Source organism: Thalassophryne amazonica, chromosome 18, assembly GCF_902500255.1.
Source record: "Thalassophryne amazonica chromosome 18, fThaAma1.1, whole genome shotgun sequence".
Lineage (NCBI taxonomy): Eukaryota > Metazoa > Chordata > Actinopteri > Batrachoidiformes > Batrachoididae > Thalassophryne > Thalassophryne amazonica.
The window spans coordinates 9,887,580-9,909,975 of NC_047120.1; the positions used below are offsets into that span (position 1 = coordinate 9,887,580).

A 22,396-nucleotide genomic window follows, 5' to 3' on the forward strand; every position below is an offset into this window, starting at 1 on the left:
TGCTTTTCGTCATGTTAGTAAGAGACTGCATGCATGATACCCTGAAAACTTGCAATTATAACAAATAATCCGTGTCTGTTACGTTTAATCTGCGTGTAATTTAATAAATGCAAACCGAATTTCAGACATATTATATATATTAGTATTATATCTTGCCAAAAAGTGGAGCTCACACAAACATGACCGGACTCTGAGCTGGGTACTTTCACACTGGTTTATTCTACTTCCGGCACAATACATATTGGAGGTAAGAGGGCGCCGCCTGGTGGTGTGGTGTGACACGAGATGAAGTACCAATACATCACAACTCCTCCCCTCTTATTCAGTTCCCCGGATTCCCAAATATGTACTTTAAGAAGCATTGGCTCAGTAACCTAAATGTTAAACAGTAACATTGAATCTGTAACTAACCGAACAGTTATTGAACATTATATCCTAACTTAAGGGTGAGGGTAGACTGCCTCAGCACCTTGAGTGTGTCGGGGGATTATTGTGCCCCCTTCTTGAGACAACACTCTGTAACTAAACATTTCAGAGATCATACCCAGTTGTTTAAAGGGGTCAGTCTGTCGGGTGGTTTGCAAATCCGTCTTGGATATCAGTTCAGTGTTGGCTGGGGTGTTGCGGGGTTGGTATGTGTGTCTGACTGACCTGAAGGTGGTGAGCTTGTTACCGTCATAGGGCTCGCTGTCTCCGACGCATCACCGGTGTCAGTCATGGCTGTTGGAACAACTGCAGTGGGTGTCAGTTGTTTCTCTGTGGCTGGCTGCACGATGCTGGGGTGACAGGCCACCATCTGGTCTGCATGTCGATTCCACTGCTGATTTGACGCAACTTCGACCTGGTATGAACTTGGCCCTGCTTGCGATGTAACCGTACCAGTCATCCACTTTTCCTCCCCCTTCCGATAGTCCCGGACAAGCACAGCGTCTCCCACTTCAAAAGTTCTCGCTTCAGTGTGTGCGCCGCGGAGTCGCTGTTGGTCCTCTTGCGCTCGATCCACCACGGCTGACATGCTCGGTTTCAGCAGGTCTAGGTGGGTGCGCAGTCTGCGACGGAGAAACAACGTAGCAGGTGACTCTTTTGTAGTGGCATGGGGGGTGTTTCTGTAGTGTAGCAGGAAAGCATCGAATTGCCGCTGGACCGAAGCTGTATCCCTCGACGACTTCAGAGAATGTTTAAATGTCTGCACGAAACGCTCTGCCAGGCCGTTCGTTGCCGGATGGAAGGGAGCGGAGCGTTTGTGCGTAATGCCATTGGATGTTAAAAAGTGGGCAAACTCCTCAGAAGTGAATTGAGGTCCATTATCACTCACTAGGACCTCTGGTACTCCGTAATGACTGAAGAGGCCTCTTAAAACTTCAATCGTTTTTGCAGATGAGGTTGAATCCATCAATATGACTTCGGGCCACTTGAAATGAGCATCCACAATGACGAAGAACATGCGCCCCTCCAAGGGGCCGGCGAAATCGATATGAATTCGCTGCCACGGACCTGTTGGCCAGGGTCATGGGTGAAGCGGTGTGAGGGCAGGGCTCTTTTGACATTGTTGGCACAGGGTGCACGTCTTGCACCTCTCCTCCACCTGCACATCCAGACCCGGCCACCATACGTAGCTTCTCGCCAGGGATTTCATCCTGACCACGCCCAGGTGTCCGGCGTGGAGTTCGTCTAAGACATGCTGACGTAGTTTGGGTGGGACTACAACTCGGTTTCCCCACATTAAGCAGCCTTGAAGTACGGAGAGTTCATCTTTCCGTATGATATACGGGACCAGACTCCTGTCTGCGTCCTTGGCTGGTGGAAAACGACCGGTTGACGCCATCTCGATCACCTGTGAGAATGTGGCATCTGCTTTGGTTTCTCTTTTCAGCTCACTGCAGTGGATTGGAAGGCTTTCAATGTATTTTATCAGAAATGAGTCAACTGTCCCTTGTTTTTCTTTGTGTTGCACTGGCAGAGGCAGACGCGAGAGACCGTCTGCATTGCCATGGTCAGCGGTGCATCTGTACCTTATTGTATAATCGTGCGCTGCCAATATGAGTGCCCAGTGCTGTAGTCTTGCGGCAGCCATGGACAGTGTCGTTTTGCTAGGGCTCAAGATTGTTGTCAAGGGCCGGTTATCAGTAAGTAGGGTAAAATGACGGCGATAGAGGTATGAATGAAAACGTCTGACCCCAAATATTATTCCTAATGCCTCTCGCTCAATTTGAGCATAATTCTGCTCTGCCTTGCTAAGCGTCCGTGAAGCAAAGGCTATGGGTCGTTCTTCCCCATTTGGCAGTCGATGTGAGATGACTGCCCCCACCCCATAGGGCGAGGCATCACAGGCGAGTATAACTGGCAGTCTGGGATTGTAATGCATCAGTACACTTTTGCTGGATAACTGTTCCTTTGCTTTTTGGAAAGCTTCATCACATCTCCCGGACCATTCCCACTTCACCCCCTTATGTAGCAACGCATTCAATGGGTGTAAAAGGGTCGACATGTTCGGGACGAAGCGTGTGTAATAGTTAATGAGCCCAAGGAAAGAGCGCAACTAGGTCGTATCGTTCGGCATGGGGGCCTCCACGATGGCTTTGATCTTATCATCAGACTTGTGGAGCCCTACAGAATCAATCATGTGCCCCAAGTACTCTAGCAAGCTCCTGAAGAACTCACATTTCTCTTTTTGGACTCAGAGCCCAAATTTTTCAAGACGACTCAATACGGCTTCGAGATTTCTCAGATGGTGCACATCATCTTGGCCTGTGATGAGAATGTCATCCAGAAAGCAATGTACATTTGGTAGCCCTTGGAGCACTTGGTCCATAATTCTCTGGAATATGGAAGGCGCGGAAGTAATTCCAAATGGTAAACGATTGTAGCAGAACATGCACTTGTGGGTGGTGATCGTAAGATATTTCCTAGAATCTGTCTTAACTGGTACCTGAAGGTAGGCCTGTGAAAGGTCCAGTTTGCTGAAACGATGTCCCCCAGACAAAGATTTGTCGCCACCCTGTGGCGAAGATGTGGACACAGCATGCACTTTCAATGAGTTTTCAAATGTAGTGATTCCCTCGCTACCACTTCCATTGCCAATGCCATTTCGACTGCTTTCTTAAAATCGAGTTTTTCCTCCGTCAGGAGTTTCCTTTGAATAGTCTCATTATTGAGCCCACAAACGAGTCTATCGCGCAGGGCATCTTGAAAATGTGCGCCAAAATCACAATGCTCAGATAACTTTTTCAAAATGGCCACATATTGTGCTAAGGTCTCCCCCTCTTCCTGATTGTGTTTGTGAAATCAGAATCTCTCTTCAATTATTATGGGCTTGGGGGAGAAATGACCATCCAGGGTGTCCACTAAATCTTTGTAAGTTTTACTGCTAGGTTTATCCGGAGCTAGTAAGCTACGCAGTAGGCCATATGTAGTTGCCCCAATGACACTTAAGAATACTACCACCTTCTTTGCAGCGGGGACATCATTGGCTTCAATAAAATGTTCAAACCTCTCGACATAAGTCGACCATTGCTCCGATGATTCGTCGTAGGCATCAATGTGTCCCAAAAGCGTTGCCATTCTTACTGGCGGTGGCGGTGTCTGTGCCTGTGCTTCTCGAGGGGGTTCGTTTTGAACTGCTTGCTCCTCGATCCGGTTGTCCTGGGATTCTTCTCCCTCCCCTTCTAATGCTGAGCCTCCTCCATCAGAAGATGACATTAGTGGGTCACCTTACTCGTTGCCAATTTATTATATCTTGCCAAAGAGTGGAGCTCACACAAACATGACTGGACTCTGAGCTGGGTACTTTCACACTGGTTTATTCTACTTCCGGCACAATACATATTGGAGGTAAGAGGGCACCACCTGCTGGTGTGGTGTGACATGAGATGAAGTACCACTACATCACAATTAGTCTCAAACAAAGAGGACAAACAGTGTTGTAAAGAACAATAATCAAGACGTTAAAGAGCAAACTTCACTTTCCTCTAGAATGACATGATCAGGAAGCGATTGTAGCTCACAGCAGCTCCCATTGAAAATAACGGAGAGACAGCCTGTGATTCTCCCATGTTTACATAAAACAAACACAATAACAACGTCTAAAAACCCAGAGAATATATTCACGAGAGTTTTAGGCACAATATAAAAATAGTTTTATGTTGCGATGTTAATGGTGTTGTCTGTGTGCAGCCGTTAAAGTGCAGCGTGATCAGAGCATCTCAATGCAGTTCTCAATGTTAATGAGATCTCACAGCGGGCCAACCTCTCAGAGGTTTTGCGGGATTTGAAACGTCAATAAGGCGAATAGCCAACATTCATGTGTCAAGACAATATTGAGCGCACGTTTTACAATATAATAAAACGTGTGCACAATATAATAAAACATGCGCACAACATCATAAAACGTATGCACAATATAATAAAATGAGCGCACATTCTCGCCACATGTAAAACATTTTGCGATGACACTTCCAGGGCTCTGTAAAAATGGCTGTTTTTAGAAATAAAAAAAATTAATATTTTACAAAAGCACATTTATCTGTAAACACCAACATGCGACACACGTCACATTAACGTGTTGGTTTACATAATAAATGACTGAACCAATCAGTGTTTAGCAGAGGCACATTTTACCCAGAATCCTTTGCGATCTGTCTGTGTTTGTTACAAAACTTCAGAATTAGTGCATTATTCAACATTAAAAGATATATGTTATATTTTAACTTTGTACAAATGACAGAATTGACATTAATGGAGTTATTCTATCAGTATTCATTTTATTTATACACCAAACCATAACTCAGCATTGCTTTATTTTCCAAGACCTCCGCCTGACCAGAGCGTTGTGATTGGGTAGAGAGTTGGGCTTTTGTGGCTGCTCGCAACTTGTGTCTGTGCTGGAAGCCATGTAGTAAGCAAGAGCTTCCAGCAAGGGGCAAGATGTTCAAAAACATAAGTGTGGGCTCATTGTTTGGGTCTGTTGGCGCTTTTGATGCTACCAGAAGTGATCGTGGTGTTAAAACTCAAATTCAGTTTGTTAGTAGTTGCAAATGTACCAGAGACAATACTGGAATTCATCGATTATCTGAAACTTATCGTTTTATCTTTATCAAAGATAACTTTTCAGTTATCTGTTATCGAAGTTAAATTTTTGGTTATCTGTGCCCACCACTGATGCTGCCACAAGGACACCATTATTTGTGACTTCAAGGTGATCATCGCCTACATTCACCAACTTGTTCTGCATGTTTTAGAAGTGGAATGAAGTTGATGGGGTTAACTATGTGACTTCAGTACCTGTTAAAACATGAATAGGACGTTTTCTGTTACCACCGGGGGCACTATGCCTTAGGTGGGAAGTTAATATATGCAGATGTTTAGGGCAGAGCCCTCATCATGTCCAGCAAGTTTGAAGGATCTACGATGAAGTATGTGGGCATGACAGCCATTCGAAGTGAAACGGCGTGCTCCAAAATGCTCGCCAAAGTTTGATGAATTGTAGCAGCCACCCCTTGTGACCTACAGAAATTCTTTTGACAACTTTTGATCAGCATGGGGTCATGATGATGTGTAATAAATTTGAAGATGATGAATGAAATCCCTAGGAGGAGTTTGTTCAAATGTAAGTAGTGGAAATAACCAAAAATGGCAAAAATTACCTCAAAATCAAAGCTTCAAATCAAAATGGCCGACTTCCTGTCGACATTTCACCATGACGTTAAGAGACTTTTTTGTGCTTCCCAGCATGTTAAATATGTGTACCTAATTTCATGAGGCTACAACAAAAAACCCTAATGGAGAGGGTTTTTTTGAAAATTTGTTGGGGGCGCTATGTCGCCATTTCGCTGTGAGCATGTGAGCGACCGCAGAAATAGTGAATTTCAGATCTGGCTGAACGACTTTCCAAAGTTTGGTGAGTTTTTGAGCATGGGAAAGGGGTGAAATTGAGGCTTGAAAAGTGAAAAGCAATATAAATTATAAATAAATAAATAAATAACAAGCGCAATCAGAGATTAGTGACATTTGCCTACCTGGATCCGCATCACCTCCAAAATTCAGTGGAGTCTTCCATGGTCTAATATCTATGTGTGGTGCAAATTTGGTGAGACTCTTTGGAGTAGTTTTGACGTAATACTTGATAAGGTTAATGTTGGGGAAAGTGTAATGCACGGACCCACAACAGGGGGCGTAAAGGAGCGGTCAATAGATAAACCAATAAATACAATTTATTGCAGCAAATGTGCACAACAGGTCAAATACTGCTTTTAGACAGTCAATCACAAAATACAACAGGTGACTTGTGGGCAGGCCTGAGGGTAGGAGACGCCTATCCAGAGAAGAGCCGGGGCCCACAAGGTTCCACCACCAATGGAGACCTGCAGTACACCGAAGCCGCCAAGTCCTGAGTCCCCAGGTGAGCTCTGCTTCCAGCTGTCAGATCCGGTACTGCTGGCAGGAACAAAAACAGGTTAATGGTGGGTGTGTGGACACCCAGTAAGCAGTCAGCAGCAGCAGTCCTTCCTGAGGGAAAATCCACCACTCCCAGAAACAGGAACGCTGAGAACGTGCAGTACCAATAGTATACTTAAAGTTCAGGAAAGTGAGGAGTGGGAAACGCCAACTCCCTCCAACCTCCACAAACCCAGCTCCAAGCTGCGAGCATACAAAGGTTACGACTGCAAACTCAGTAGCAAATAATGTGCGAACGGCACAGAAATGGCTGAGAGGTTACCTGTTAGGTAAGCTGATATCTCGGCAGAGATGTGGTGTCTCCTCCAGGCTTTTATGGTGGTGCTGATGGTGATTGCTGACAGCTGTCAGTCCTGGCTCCTGGATGGCAACTGCGCCCTCTGGTGCCTGAAACCCGACAACAGGCAGGGCACCCTCTGGCGTTGGCCAGCAGTACCTCCTCTTTGGGCGGCCCACACAATAGGACCCCCCCCCCAGGCTTGTCGGGGTGTCGCTGGTAGAAATCGGCCAGGAGGGCCGGATCTAGGATGAAGCTCCTCTTCACCCAGGAGCGTTCTTCAGGTTCATAACCCTCCCAGTCCACCAGATACTGGAGACCCCGACCCCTCCGGCGAACATCCAGGAGCCTGCGGACTGTACACGCAGGCTCGCCTTCGATGATGCGGGCAGGAGGCGGCGCTGGTCCAGGGGTGCAAAGGTCCGAGGTGTGATATGGTTTGAGCTTGGAGACATGAAAAACTGGATGGATCCGCAGTGAAGCTGGGAGTTTCAGCTTCACTGCGGCTGGACTGATGATTTTGGTGATCTTGAATGGTCCGATATATCTGTCCATCAGTTTTGGTGACTCTGTGTTGAGCGGGATGTTCTTTGTAGACAGCCAGACCTCCTGCCCGAGCTGATATTCTGGGGCCGGGGTGCGTCGGCGGTCTGCATGGCTCTTCGCCCTCGTCCGGGCTTTCAGCAGGGCAAAGCGGGCTGTTCGCCACACCCGACGGCACCTCCTGAGGTGGGCCTGGACCGAGGGAACCCCGACCTCTCCCTCCACAGCCGGAAACAATGGGGGCTGGTACCCCAAACACGCTTCGAACGAGGAGAGAGTTGGAGACGAGACTTGGCTGTTATGAGCGTACTCGATCCAGGCCAGATGTTGACTCCAGGCCATTGGGTGCGCGGATGTCACACATCGCAAGGCCTGTTCCAGCTCCTGATTGACCCGCTCTGCCTGTCTGTTGGTCTGAGGGTGGTACCCGGACGAAAGGCTCACGGTGGCCCCCAGTTCCCTACAGAAACTCCTCCAGACTTGCCAGGAGAACTGGGGACCATGATCCGAGACGATGTTCGCAGGAATACCATGCAGACGTACAACGTGGTGGACCAGGAGGTCTGCAGTCTCCTGGGCCATCGAGAGCTTCGGGAGGGCCGCCTTGGAGAACCGGTCCACTATCGTCAGGATGGTTGTCATTCCCTGGGACGCAGGGAGACCTGTGACGAAGTCCAGGCCAATGTGGGACTAGGGGCGATGAGGCACTGGCAGCGGCTGGAGGAGTCCCTTCTCTGGTTGGTGTACTGCCTTGCCCCTGGCACAGGTTTAATTTTGTAGAAAAAAAAGCAGATCACAGACATGACACAAAACTAAAGTCATTTCAAATGACAACTTTCTGGCTTTAAGAAACACTATAAGAAATCAGGAAAAAAAATTGTGGCAGTCAGTAATGGTTACTTTTTTAGACAAAGCAGAGGGAAAAAAATATGGACTCACTCAATTCTGAGGAAAAAATTATGGAATCATGAAAAACAAAAGAACGCTCCAACACATCACTAGTATTTTGTTGCACCACCTCTGGCTTTTATAACAGCTTGCAGTCTCTGAGGCATGGACTTAATGAGTGACAAACAGTACTCTTCATCAATCTGGCTCCAATTTTCTCTGATTGCTGTTGCCAGATGAGCTTTGCAGGTTGGAGCCTTGTCATGGACCATTTTCTTCAACTTCCACCAAAGATTTTCAATTGGATTAAGATCCGGACTATTTGCAGGCCATGACATTGACCCTATGTGTCTTTTTGCAAGGAATGTTTTCACAGTTTTTGCTCGAAAAATGATTTCATCATCCCCAAACATCCTTTCAATTGATGGGATAAGAAAAGTGTCCAAAATATCAACGTAAACTTGTGCATTTATTGATGATCTAATGACAGCCATCTCCCCAGTGCCTTTACCTGACATGCAGCCCCATATCATCAATGACTGTGGAAATTTACATGTTCTCTTCAGGCAGTCATCTTTATAAATCTCATTGGAACAGCACCAAACAAAAGTTCCAGCATCATCACCTTGCCCAATGCAGATTCGCAATTCATCACTGAATATGACATTCATCCAGTCATCCACAGTCCACGATTGCTTTTCCTTAGCCCATTGTAACCTTGTTTTTTTCTGTTTAGGTGTTAATGATGGCTTTTGTTTAGCTTTTCTGTATGTAAATCCCATTTCCTTTAGGCAGTTTCTTACAGTTCAGTCACAGACGTTGACTCCAGTTTCCTCCCATTCATTCCTCATTTGTTTTGTTGTGCATTTTCGATTTTTGAGACATATTGCTTTAAGTTTTCTATCTTGACGCTTTGATGTCTTCCTTGGTCTACCAGTATGTTTGCCTTTAACAACCTTCCCATGTTGTTTGTATTTGATCCAGAGTTTAGACACAGCTGACTGTGTACAACCAACATCTTTTGCAACATTGCGTGATGATTTACACTCTTTTAAGAGTTTGATAATCCTCTCCTTTGTTTCAATTGACATCTCTCGTGTTGGAGCCATGATTCATGTCAGTCCACTTGGTGCAACAGCTCTCCAAGGTGTGATCACTCCTTTTTAGATGCAGACTAACGAGCAGATCTGATTTGATGCTGGTGTTAGTTTTGGGGATGAAGACTTACAGGGTGATTCCATAATTTATTCCTCAGAATTGAGTGAGTCCATATTTTTTTCCCTCTGCTTGGTCTAAAAAAGTAACCGTTACTGACTGCCACAATTTTTTTTTTCTTGATTTCTTATAGTGTTTCTTAAAGCCAGAAAGTTGCCATTTGAAATGACTTTAGTTTTGTGTCATGTCTGTGATCTGCTTTTTTTCTACAAAATTAAACAACTGAATGAACATCCTCCGAGGCCGGTGATTCCATCATTTTTGCCAGGGGTTGTATAACTTGCTGGATGGATACTCAGCGCCCGGGATCAAATGTATGGCACAATCATACAGTCAATGCGGGGGAAGCATGAGTGCCAGATCTTTGCTGAAAATGTCAGCAAGATCGTGATACTCAGCCGGCACCGCCGTGAGATTGGGAGGGACTCGAACCTCCTCTTTAGCAGTCACACCGGGTGGGACCGAGGATCTTAAACACTCCCGGTGGCAGGTTTCGCTCCATTGAGCCACAACCCCAGACTGCCAATCGATCCGGGGATTGTACTTACTAATCCATGGATAGCCCAAAATAACTCTGGAGGTAGAAGGTGTTACAAAGAACACGATCTCCTCCCTGTGGTTTCCAGACACAACCAGTCTTAAGGGCTGTGTCTGGTGTGTTATTAGTGGAAGAAGGGTGCCATCTAGTGCCTGTACCCTCACTGGTGAAGGAAGGGCCACTAGAGGGAGCCCCACTTCCTTAGCCCATCTGCTATCTAGCAGATTCCCTTTTGACCCCGTGTCGATTAGTGCTGGGGCTTGAAGGGTTAAATCCCCACAGAGGATCACAACTGGGATTCGTGCGGATTTTCGTGCATTACCCGCATGTGTGTTATGGCCCACCCTTAGCCCAGTCTCTAAAGGTGAGCGTTGGTGTTTAACCGCTTGGGGCATTGTTTCTGCAAATGCTCATTAGAGCCGCAGAAAAAGCACTCTCCGCGGGCCATCCTCCTCAGTCTGTTTTCTAATTTCATTTTGGCCCTGCTCGTGTCCATAGCTTCGGGGGGAGCTGACAGCAGGGGGAGCTGTCATCACATGGAGCACTCTGGCTCTGGAGCGTGGGGAAGGCGGGGCTGCTTCGGACCGGGAAGGGAGAGGGGCGGCGCGTGCCCGGCCACGTCCTTCATCTCGCTCCCGTCGACGTTCTTCCAATCGGTTGTCTAAACGTATGACTAAGTCAATAAGCCCGTCTAAATCCCGCAGCTCGTCCCTACCCACCAGGTGCTCTGTCAGGACCGGAGACAGTCCGTTTACGAAGGCGGCTCAGCACTACCGCATTCCAGCCGGCCCTCGCGGTCGCGACGCGGAAGTCGACTGCATACTCTGCAGTGCTCCGACGCCCCTGTCAAATGGACAGCAGCAAAGTGGAAGCAGATTCGCCTCGATTAGGGTGACCTGTCTGAACTCCCTTACGAACCCAGTGTATGTCGTTAGGAGCCATGAATTCTGCTCCCAAAGTGCCATAGCCCAGGCTCGTGCCTCACCTCGAAGCAAATTAATGACATAAGCCACCTTGCTGGAGTCTGACGCGTACATTACTGGGCGCTGTGACGATGAGCGAGCACTGCATTAGGAAGTCCGCGCACGTCTCTACACAGCCTCCGTACGGCTCCGGGGGACTTATGTATGCTTCAGGGGATGGGGGGGGGTCCGTTGAACGACCATTGGAGGGTCCCTGTTCAGCAACAGGTCGGCAGGAGGAGGAGCAGCAGCCGCGCCCTGTGCACGTGCTTCCACCTGTGCGGACCTCCTCTTCGGGCGGCTCACACAACAGTTAGACCTTACTTGTGTGAAGTGCCTTGAGGCAGCTTTGTTGTGATTTGGTGTTATATAAATGAAATGACTGACAGCACTGACAGTATCTGTGCATTAGCACTCTTGCTTGCCTCTACTGGTGGTTGGCTCTCACTGCGGTATTGTATCACTTCCTGTTCCGGAGCACAGCTGTGTTTTTCTGTATCTGTTAGCTGTTTAATCTGCGCAGTTAGATTGATCTAGTTATCTAGATTACGATTTGTTTCCCAGTGTAATCTTTACGTGCCTTAACTAAAGCACTCCTTCTGCTGAATCACCTCTAAATTATTTACACATTATTCACTTTGCGTGTTTTTAGGAATCCGCTAGCTTAGCGTAGCTACTAGCTCTTAGCCGATTTAGCATGGCGGCTTCTCCTGTCTCTCCCGCACTTTTCTGCTCTGGGTGTGAAATGTTTAGTTATTCCTCGGCCTCCTTTAGCAGTAATGGTACTTGTAATAAGTGTAGCTTATTCGTAGCTTTGGAGGCCAGGCTGGGCGAATTGGAGACTCGGCTCCTCACCGTGGAAAATTCTACAGCTAGCCAGGCCCCTGTAGTCGGTGCGGACCAAGGTAGCTTAGCCGCCGTTAGTTCCCCCCTGGCAGATCCCGAGCAGCCGGGAAAGCAGGCTGACTGGGTGACTGTGAGGAGGAAGCGTAGCCCTAAACAGAAGCCCCGTGTACACCGCCAACCCGTTCACATTTCTAACCGTTTTTCCCCACTCGATGACACACCCGCCGAGGATCAAACTCTGGTTATTGGCGACTCTGTTTTGAGAAATGTGAAGTTAGCGACACCAGCAACCATAGTCAATTGTCTTCCGGGGGCCAGAGCAGGCGACATTGAAGGAAATTTGAAACTGCTGGCTAAGGCTAAGCGTAAATTTGGTAAGATTGTAATTCACGTCGGCAGTAATGACACCCGGTTACGCCAATCGGAGGTCACTAAAATTAACATTAAATCGGTGTGTAACTTTGCAAAAACAATGTCGGACTCTGTAGTTTTCTCTGGGCCCCTCCCCAATCAGACCGGGAGTGACATGTTTAGCCGCATGTTCTCCTTGAATTGCTGGCTGTCTGAGTGGTGTCCAAAAAATGAGGTGGGCTTCATAGATAATTGGCAAAGCTTCTGGGGAAAACCTGGTCTTGTTAGGAGAGACGGCATCCATCCCACTTTGGATGGAGCAGCTCTCATTTCTAGAAATCTGGCTAATTTTCTTAAATCCTCCAAACCGTGACTATCCAGGGTTGGGACCAGGAAGCAGAGTTGTAGTCTTACACACCTCTCTGCAGCTTCTCTCCCCCTGCCATCCCCTCATTACCCCATCCCCGTAGAGACGGTGCCTGCTCCCAGACTACCAATAACCAGCAAAAATCTATTTAAGCATAAAAATTCAAAAAGAAAAAATAATATAGCACCTTCAACTGCACCACAGACTAAAACAGTTAAATGTGGTCTATTAAACATTAGGTCTCTCTCTTCTAAGTCCCTGTTGGTAAATGATATAATAATTGATCAACATATTGATTTATTCTGCCTAACAGAAACCTGGTTACAGCAGGATGAATATGTTAGTTTAAATGAGTCAACACCCCCGAGTCACACTAACTGTCAGAACGCTCGTAGCACCGGCCGGGGCGGTGGATTAGCAGCAATCTTCCATTCCAGCTTATTAATTAATCAAAAACCCAGACAGAGCTTTAATTCATTTGAAAGCTTGTCTCTTAGTCTTGTCCATCCAAATTGGAAGTCCCAAAAACCAGTTTTATTTGTTATTATCTATCGTCCACCTGGTCGTTACTGTGAGTTTCTCTGTGAATTTTCAGACCTTTTGTCTGACTTAGTGCTTAGCTCAGATAAGATAATTACAGTGGGCGATTTTAACATCCACACAGATGCTGAGAATGACAGCCTCAACACTGCATTTAATCTATTATTAGACTCTATTGGCTTTGCTCAAAAAGTAAATGAGTCCACCCACCACTTTAATCATATCTTAGATCTTGTTCTGACTTATGGTATGGAAATAGAAGACTTAACAGTATTCCCTGAAAACTCCCTTCTGTCTGATCATTTTTTAATAACATTTACATTTACTCTGATGGACTACCCAGCAGTAGGGAATAAGTTTCATTACACTAGAAGTCTTTCAGAAAGCGCTGTAACTAGGTTTAAGGATATGATTCCTTCTTTATGTTCTCTAATGCCATATAACAACACAGTGCAGAGTAGCTACCTAAACTCTGTAAGGGAGATAGAGTATCTCGTCAATAGTTTTACATCCTCATTGAAGACAACTTTGGATGCTGTAGCTCCTCTGAAAAAGAGAGCTTTAAATCAGAAGTGTCTGACTCCATGGTATAACTCTCAAACTCGTAGCTTAAAGCAGATAACCCGTAAGTTGGAGAGGAAATGGCGTCTCACTAATTTAGAAGATCTTCACTTAGCCTGGAAAAAGAGTCTGTTGCTCTATAAAAAAGCCCTCCGTAAAGCTAGGACATCTTTCTACTCATCACTAATTGAAGAAAATAAGAACAACCCCAGGTTTCTTTTCAGCACTGTAGCCAGGCTGACAAAGAGTCAGAGCTCTATTGAGCTGAGTATTCCATTAACTTTAACTAGTAATGACTTCATGACTTTCTTTGCTAACAAAATTTTAACTATTAGAGAAAAAATTACTCATAACCATCCCAAAGACGTATCGTTATCTTTGGCTGCTTTCAGTGATGCCGGTATTTGGTTAGACTCTTTCTCTCCGATTGTTCTGTCTGAGTTATTTTCATTAGTTACTTCATCCAAACCATCAACATGTTTATTAGACCCCATTCCTACCAGGCTGCTCAAGGAAGCCCTACCATTATTTAATGCTTCGATCTTAAATATGATCAATCTATCTTTGTTAGTTGGCTATGTACCACAGGCTTTTAAGGTGGCAGTAATTAAACCATTACTTAAAAAGCCATCACTAGACCCAGCTATCTTAGCTAATTATAGGCCAATCTCCAACCTTCCTTTTCTCTCAAAAATTCTTGAAAGGGTAGTTGTAAAACAGCTAACTGATCATCTGCAGAGGAATGGTCTATTTGAAGAGTTTCAGTCAGGTTTTAGAATTCATCATAGTACAGAAACAGCATTAGTGAAGGTTACAAATGATCTTCTTATGGCCTCGGACAGTGGACTCATCTCTGTGCTTGTTCTGTTAGACCTCAGTGCTGCTTTTGATACTGTTGACCATAAAATTTTATTACAGAGATTAGAGCATGCCATAGGTATTAAAGGCACTGCGCTGCGGTGGTTTGAATCATATTTGTCTAATAGATTACAATTTGTTCATGTAAATGGGGAATCTTCTTCACAGACTAAAGTTAATTATGGAGTTCCACAAGGTTCTGTGCTAGGACCAATTTTATTCACTTTATATATGCTTCCCTTAGGCAGTATTATTAGACGGTATTGCTTAAATTTTCATTGTTACGCAGATGATACCCAGCTTTATCTATCCATGAAGCCAGAGGACACACACCAATTAGCTAAACTGCAGGATTGTCTTACAGACATAAAGACATGGATGACCTCTAATTTCCTGCTTTTAAACTCAGATAAAACTGAAGTTATTGTACTTGGCCCCACAAATCTTAGAAACATGGTGTCTAACCAGATCCTTACTCTGGATGGCATTACCCTGACCTCTAGTAATACTGTGAGAAATCTTGGAGTCATTTTTGATCAGGATATGTCATTCAAAGCGCATATTAAACAAATATGTAGGACTGCTTTTTTGCATTTACGCAATATCTCTAAAATCAGAAAGGTCTTGTCTCAGAGTGATGCTGAAAAACTAATTCATGCATTTATTTCCTCTAGGCTGGACTATTGTAATTCATTATTATCAGGTTGTCCTAAAAGTTCCCTAAAAAGCCTTCAGTTAATTCAAAATGCTGCAGCTAGAGTGCTGACGGGGACTAGAAGGAGAGAGCATATCTCACCCATATTGGCCTCTCTTCATTGGCTTCCTGTTAATTCTAGAATAGAATTTAAAATTCTTCTTCTTACTTATAAGGTTTTGAATAATCAGGTCCCATCTTATCTTAGGGACCTCGTAGTACCATATCACCCCAATAGAGCGCTTCGCTCTCAGACTGCAGGCTTACTTGTAGTTCCTAGGGTTTGTAAGAGTAGAATGGGAGGCAGAGCCTTCAGCTTTCAGGCTCCTCTCCTGTGGAACCAGCTCCCAATTCAGATCAGGGAGACAGACACCCTCTCTACTTTTAAGATTAGGCTTAAAACTTTCCTTTTTGCTAAAGCTTATAGTTAGGGCTGGATCAGGTGACCCTGAACCATCCCTTAGTTATGCTGCTATAGACGTAGACTGCTGGGGGGTTCCCATGATGCACTGTTTCTTTCTCTTTTTGCTCTGTATGCACCACTCTGCATTTAATCATTAGTGATCGATCTCTGCTCCCCTCCACAGCATGTCTTTTTCCTGGTTCTCTCCCTCAGCCCCAACCAGTCCCAGCAGAAGACTGCCCCTCCCTGAGCCTGGTTCTGCTGGAGGTTTCTTCCTGTTAAAAGGGAGTTTTTCCTTCCCACTGTAGCCAAGTGCTTGCTCACAGGGGGTCGTTTTGACCGTTGGGGTTTTACATCATTATTGTATGGCCTTGCCTTACAATATAAAGCGCCTTGGGGCAACTGTTTGTTGTGATTTGGTGCTATATAAAAAAAAAATTGATTGATTGATTGAAATACAAAAAAAATAAATACTCCACACAGATTTACCATAGAGTGCCATACTGTTTATATTTGTTCATAATTAATGTCAATAAAATTGAAGACATATTCAGTGACTGGAAATATTCATGTATCCATCCCCTGACCTTTCTGAAGAAAAGTGGCAATAAAACTGATTATTGATATTTACAGGTATTATACCAAAGCATTCCATTACTTATGCAACTCATCATCTTGGCTTTGTCAGGGTTTGAGTTTTGGTCTGGTTATTTGGTTTTTATTTTTCTGGTCTGTTTATTTTTTCTTATTCGTTTTGTTTTTTGTTGTTGTTTTTTTTGTTTTGTTTTTTGCATGTTTATTCTCTTGCTGTTTTTTTTCTGCTTGGGTCTGTCTGTCTCTATCTCTCTTGCCTGTCTCTTGGTTCTTGGTTCTTGGTGGTGGGTGTTTCCCTCTCTCTGACCACACCCTTGTTCTGGTGCTTTCCACGCACACCTGTTCCTGATTTGCAGCTCATCACCTGGGGTTATATAAGCTCACTGGGTGCTTTAGTCCCTCACCAGATTGATGTGTCTTGTGTCTCTTTCCAGCTCTGTTCCTTGCATTCCATAGTTCTGTCTGCTTCGTTGTGTTCCTGACATCCTGCCTGTTTGTTTGACCGCGCCTAAGCCTGATGATTTTTCTACTGCTGTATTTTCCGGACTGCCTATTTGTATACCAACCATTGCACTTCTCACAAGTAAAACCTTTTTACAACCAGAGCTGTTTGTTTGAGTCGTGCATTTGTGTCCATCTGTTTCTGACCAACAAGCCTGATAGATTAATCTGGCCAACAATGGACACAGTTGGCGCTGACCCATTCCAGCTCATGGGACACCATCACAGTAGGCAGCTAGCTCAGCAGGAAGACCAGTTCACCACTCTCACTTCCAGGTTGAACAAACTTGGTAAACGGCAGGACTCGTTTATGTCTTCGGTGAGCACCCAGACAATTACTGTCAAAGTTTAACCCTCAGGCTAATTCTGACATGGCACTGGTAGCTCCAGTCTTCCAACTTCGAGGTCATCAGCAGCCTCACCGGCTTCCATACCTGAACCTGTTTTTTGCAATCACCTGTCTCAACTTGAACACTTCTCAGGTGAGCCTGATGATGTCAGACCGTTTATTACTCAGTGTGAGCTACACTTCAAACTTATGTCATCAAAGTTTCTGTCCGACCGGACAAAGATAGCATTCATGATAACTCACCTGACCGGTCATGCTGCAGCGTGGGCAATGGCAGAATGGGGTTGTCAATCCACCACCTGTGCTTCTCTTCCGGCTTTCACAGCAGAATTGCAACAGGTGTTCCAACACATGTCTCCGGGGCATGAAGCTGCATGTACCCTTATGAAGCTCACGCAGGGAGGCCACCATGTCACAGACTACGCCCTATTCTGGCGGCTAAAAGCAAGTGGAACCCAGCGGTGCTCCTAGATGTCTTCTTCTAGAGGCTGTCGGACAACATCCAGGACCAGCTCGTTGCTGTAGATCTTTCCAGGGACCTCAATGAGCTCATCACGCTGGCCATCCAGACCAACTGATGCCTGATGGATCACCCTCGCTGAACAGCTCAGCTGTCTGAAAGGCACTCTGCCACGGCTCCGCACCGATCGTCCTCCTCCAGCCACGTCGGAGATGAATCGCCACATCACAGTACCGAAGAGCTCATGCAGCTGGGTCCCACTCGTCTGTCTTCGACGGAGTGATGACGCCACCGTGAGGATGAATACGAAATAATTGACATTATTCGTAAACTCAAGGGGAAAAAATCAACTGACAGCAATAACGTTATGTTTTTGATTAAAAACATTATTGATTGTATTGTTAAACCTTTCGTGTATATATTTGTAACTTGTCACTAATGACTGGGAAATTTCCTTCCAGAATGAAATTAGCTAAAGTGATATCACTGTTTAAAACTGGTGACAAACATGTCTTTTCAAATTACAAGCCAATCTCACTCCTGCCACAATTTTCCAAAATGGATGGATGGATGGATGGATGGATGGATGGATGGATGGATGGATGGATGGATGGATGGATGGATGGATGGATGGATGGATGGATGGATGGATGGATGGATGGATGGATGGATGGGATTTATTGTCATTGTCATTACAAGTGCAACAACAACGAGATTATGTCCACACTCACATTTCCACAGACAAGATACAGCAGTTAATCCACAATTATTACATTTGACATTGTTTATGTGCACTAAACTTGAAACAGTCCGTTTTTCCGAATTGAGGCGATGTGAGTGTGTGGTAGCCGCTGCAACAGGAGTCGCGCCGCCACTAGCTTGGGGGGAACAGGGACCTGTCGCAGCTAAAACCACACAGCCCCCGGAGAGGAGAAGGGGTGGTGTGAGCGGTGGTCGGGATGGGGTGTGTGATGGGGGGCAGGAGGGGAGGTAGGAGGGAAAGTGGAGCATGCTTCAGTCTTTGTCCATGTGTGAGTCTGTCCTTGTACTGGAGTCAGAGAGATAAGGAGGCAGCCAATGTTCCCCAAGGCCGTAGAAATTTGTGTGGAGGAAAACAGCAGGGCATTTTGTCCTTCAGAGGCTGATAAGCCTGCCGTGTTTGTGGTTGAGCAGTGAAAACACTTTTACAGCTTCACATGAACAAACTAGATCCCAAATTATGAATATTCCCTGGTCTCTGAAATCTTCCTCACCTTCCCCTGCAAGGTGCGCATTTCGTCCGAGATGTTATCCAACATGCATCCAAGTTCAAGGGTTCACGCAGTCTGACAATGCATCACCTTGCCCAACTCATTAATCATGATGGACAAGTGAGGGGTCGTGGTTTTGGCGGCAGCCGTCTTGCCAATTTTCTGGTAGGTCAGGGCCACATAAGCCAATAAGTACCAGCCCTCCTACTATGAAAACCAAATATGAATAAATCCTCAATGTCCCCCACAGAGAATGGCGCAAAGCATGCGACATGCCACGTCTCCCAGGCATCGAGAACATAGTTCCATCTGGGCACGCAGGGTCCCCCGCCCCTGATCTTCTTGTAGAAAAAAATGGTGTCAATAGTGTTCAGAGGCCAGCTGATCAATTCCATGGTTAATCCAGTATAGTTTTGAAGAATTGGAGCAGAGATAGAGGAGAAAGGAGGAGATGCGACCGCCCTCGCCAGAGTCCCAAGCTGTTTTAGAAAAGGTATTTTTAAAGAGGTTAAATGATTTCATAAATAAACATCACATACTTGGCGAACAGCAATATGGTTTCAGAAAAAAAATTGCACTGCTTCACTGGCTGTGATTGTTTTTCTTGAGCAGATTACAAATGCAACTGAAAATAAGCAATATAATGTAGGGTTCTTTTTGATTTACAGAAAGCGTTTGACACTATAGACCATGCTGTGCTATTGGGTAAATTACAGAGGTATGGTATCAGGGGATTGGCACATGATTGGATAGTTAGTTATTTAAGCAACAGGTATCAGTGTGTACACATTGGTGGGACAGATTCTGAGCTCATGAAAATCACTTGTGGGGTGCCCCAGGGTTCGGCTCTGGGACCGTTGTTGTTTCTTTTGTATATTAATGACATATGTTCGGTTTCCAAGTCCATCAGTTGTATTTTGTTTGCAGATGATACAACGGTGTTTTGTAGTAAGGATCACTTGGGACAGACCTTGGACATGATGGAGAAGGAGCTACAGAAGTTTAAACAATGATTTGATTCAAACAAATTATCGCTCCACTATGGTAAAACAAAGTGTATCATATTTGGAAACAAGTCCAGGAATTCCTGCAGAAATTTATCATTAAATGATATTGAAATTGAAATGGTAACTGATATAAAATTTCTTGATAAACTGTGTTGGAAAGCGCATATTAATTTTAATAAATAATAATAATCTAAAATGTCAAAAACCATTCCAATTTGCATAAAGCGCGAGATTTCATTTCCCAACACTCATTAACTATTTTATATCATTCATTGCTCGTTCCATATATGACCTACTGCACTGAAGTTTGGGAAATACATATAAAACTAATACTAATACAATATTTTTGTTGCAAAAGAAAGCTATAAGAATTATTTGTAACAAATCGTATTGCGAGCCAACGAATCCATTGTTTGCTGGGACTTGGTTGAGTACATTACAATACAAATTGTGTATGAAGTTAAAAATAAACTGCTGCTGCAACATGTCCAGGATCTGTTTAAGGTGAGGGACTCCAGTTATAACTTGAGAGGAATTTTATTTTTTGAGAAATTGAAGATCCGAACTACTGCAAAGGGTCACTGTGTCTCTGTTAAAGGGGTTAACACCTGGAACAACTGTCCTGACAACATTAAAGTACTTGGCACTTTGGTGGGCTTTAGGAGGCATTACAAGAATTATAAAATTTCTTATTATTGAAGACTTGGGTTTATTGTTTTTGTTATTGCTTCTGGGATTGAGGATTGTGTTTGGTAGTATTCTGAAAATTGTGTTTATGGCTGCAAGCTTGTATAAATGTGTGTATATAATTTTTATTTTTAGTATAAGTGGTGGGCATTTATAAGCTTTGCTTCTGCCCTCACCCTTTCAGCCACACAGGATCTTTGTAAAGTTGTTTTGTTATGAGTTTTTTGTTGTCGAACCATGTGCCAAATAAATTTGTTCATTCATTCGTTCATTCATTCATTCATTCAGTGAGGCACACTCATACTCTATCTGGTGGATTTATGAACCCTGAGACCTTGTCCCCGCTGTCATCCAGGAAGCTATTGATGTCCTGACATCATTAAGGCTTTGACTCCGTAGGGGTTTGGGATCTGCTGGGTCCAGTGTCTCCCCATCAGCACGTTCACCCTGTCCAACGTTGACTGAGGACTCACCTGCAGCAGAAACATCAGTGTCGACCACAGAAGGAGAGACAGAAACATCACCCGGGCCGATCTCAGAACCGTCAGTCACCACAGTATCATTTGAACCGGAATGTTCGTTTGTCAGCTGATCAGCAGTTACAGTGACAGCTTCAGGCTCAGAGACACCCTGCTGCGGAGAAATGGCCTCCTCCTTCATGCTGGGCCCATCCCTTGAACTAGACACTGACACTGGGGCTCCGAGCCCTAAGGCCGAAGGCCCCGGAACCAGACCTTGGGCCACAGACACCGACGCCCCAGACACACCGTGTGTGTGCGGGCACTTGAGATGCTTATGACCGATGTTCCCACATTCAACTGGCATAAACTGTTGTGAAAGTGTTGGAACACGGACCCACAACAGGGGGCGCAATGAACGGACAATGGAGAAGGTAAATAACAAGATTTACTTCTGTGAAACAGGCACAATTAATATAACAAACACAATTTGGGGTCGAATCCGCTGGTGTCGTGTGGGCAGGCTCGAAGGTAGGAGACGTCCGTCTCAGTCGAACCGGAACCACCCAGATCTCCTCTGCCACCGAACCCTGGAAATACTGGAACCGCCAAGTCCCGAATCCCCAGGTGGCCACTGCCTCCGCTCGTCGGATCCGGTACTGCTGGCAGGAGAGAGCGACAACACACAGGCGTGGATGACCGCACCCAGTAACGGAGAGGGGAGAAGCCGCCTCCACCTCTTGTCAAAGAACAGCAGGAAGGTGAGTACTTATCCAAAACAGTGAAGCTATCTGTAGTCACCAGTCCTGAAAAGGTTTAATAGGTTTAGCTGGTTAATATATATAAATGCAGAGAATACTACCTTAGTCTTAGGCGATATCTCGGCACTGAGGTGGAGACGCAGTCCTCCTGATATACCTCTGTGCTGAGTGGAACAGCTGTGTCTGGTGATGGGTGACAGCTGTCACCCAGGCTACTCCCATGATGCGGCAGCGCCCTCTGGTGCCTGGAGCCCGCACTCCAGGCAGGGCGCCCTCTGGTGGTGGTGGGCCAGCAGTACCTCCTCTTCAGCGGCCCACACAACATAAACCATGTAAAAAGAGTCTTCATGTTTGACTCTGAAGGACACCTCCAGAGTCTGGGTAGGACAGTTCAGGAACATGAACACCTGACAACAGAAGGACTGAACGTGGCAAAATTTCTCACTCTTACAGCCCAGTCCGATTGTCTTAAACCCGCTGGCAAACTTCCTGGACCTTTGCAGCTCCCAACCGAGGGCCTCGTTTGAAAACAAATGGAGGAACCCTGGAAATAATGATTTTAGTGGACGGAGAGTAGAGCGGAGATGCCTGCAGGTAAGAATCATTCAGATAAACCCTACTTTCAACAAGCTGAGCATAAAAACGCTCCACTGACAGAAAAACCACCACAGCTCTGTTTATCCTGGACGCAAATGTTAAGTTCTCATGTTTGACCTGTTCACCCACAGCCAGGAGGACATCCTCCACAGACACAGTCAGGTCTGGGACCACCCTCACCCCACTGGCCCAGATGCCAGCCCAAACCCACCGCAAAAACCACACACAAACCAGTC

At 45.4% G+C, this 22,396-nt stretch overlaps 1 pseudogene; it reads right to left on the bottom strand.

The window, feature by feature from the left end:
* Nucleotides 1–598: 598 nt before the first annotated feature.
* Nucleotides 599–2,959, bottom strand: LOC117531559 (annotated as a pseudogene).
* Between the last annotated feature and the right edge of the window lie 19,437 nt (nt 2,960–22,396).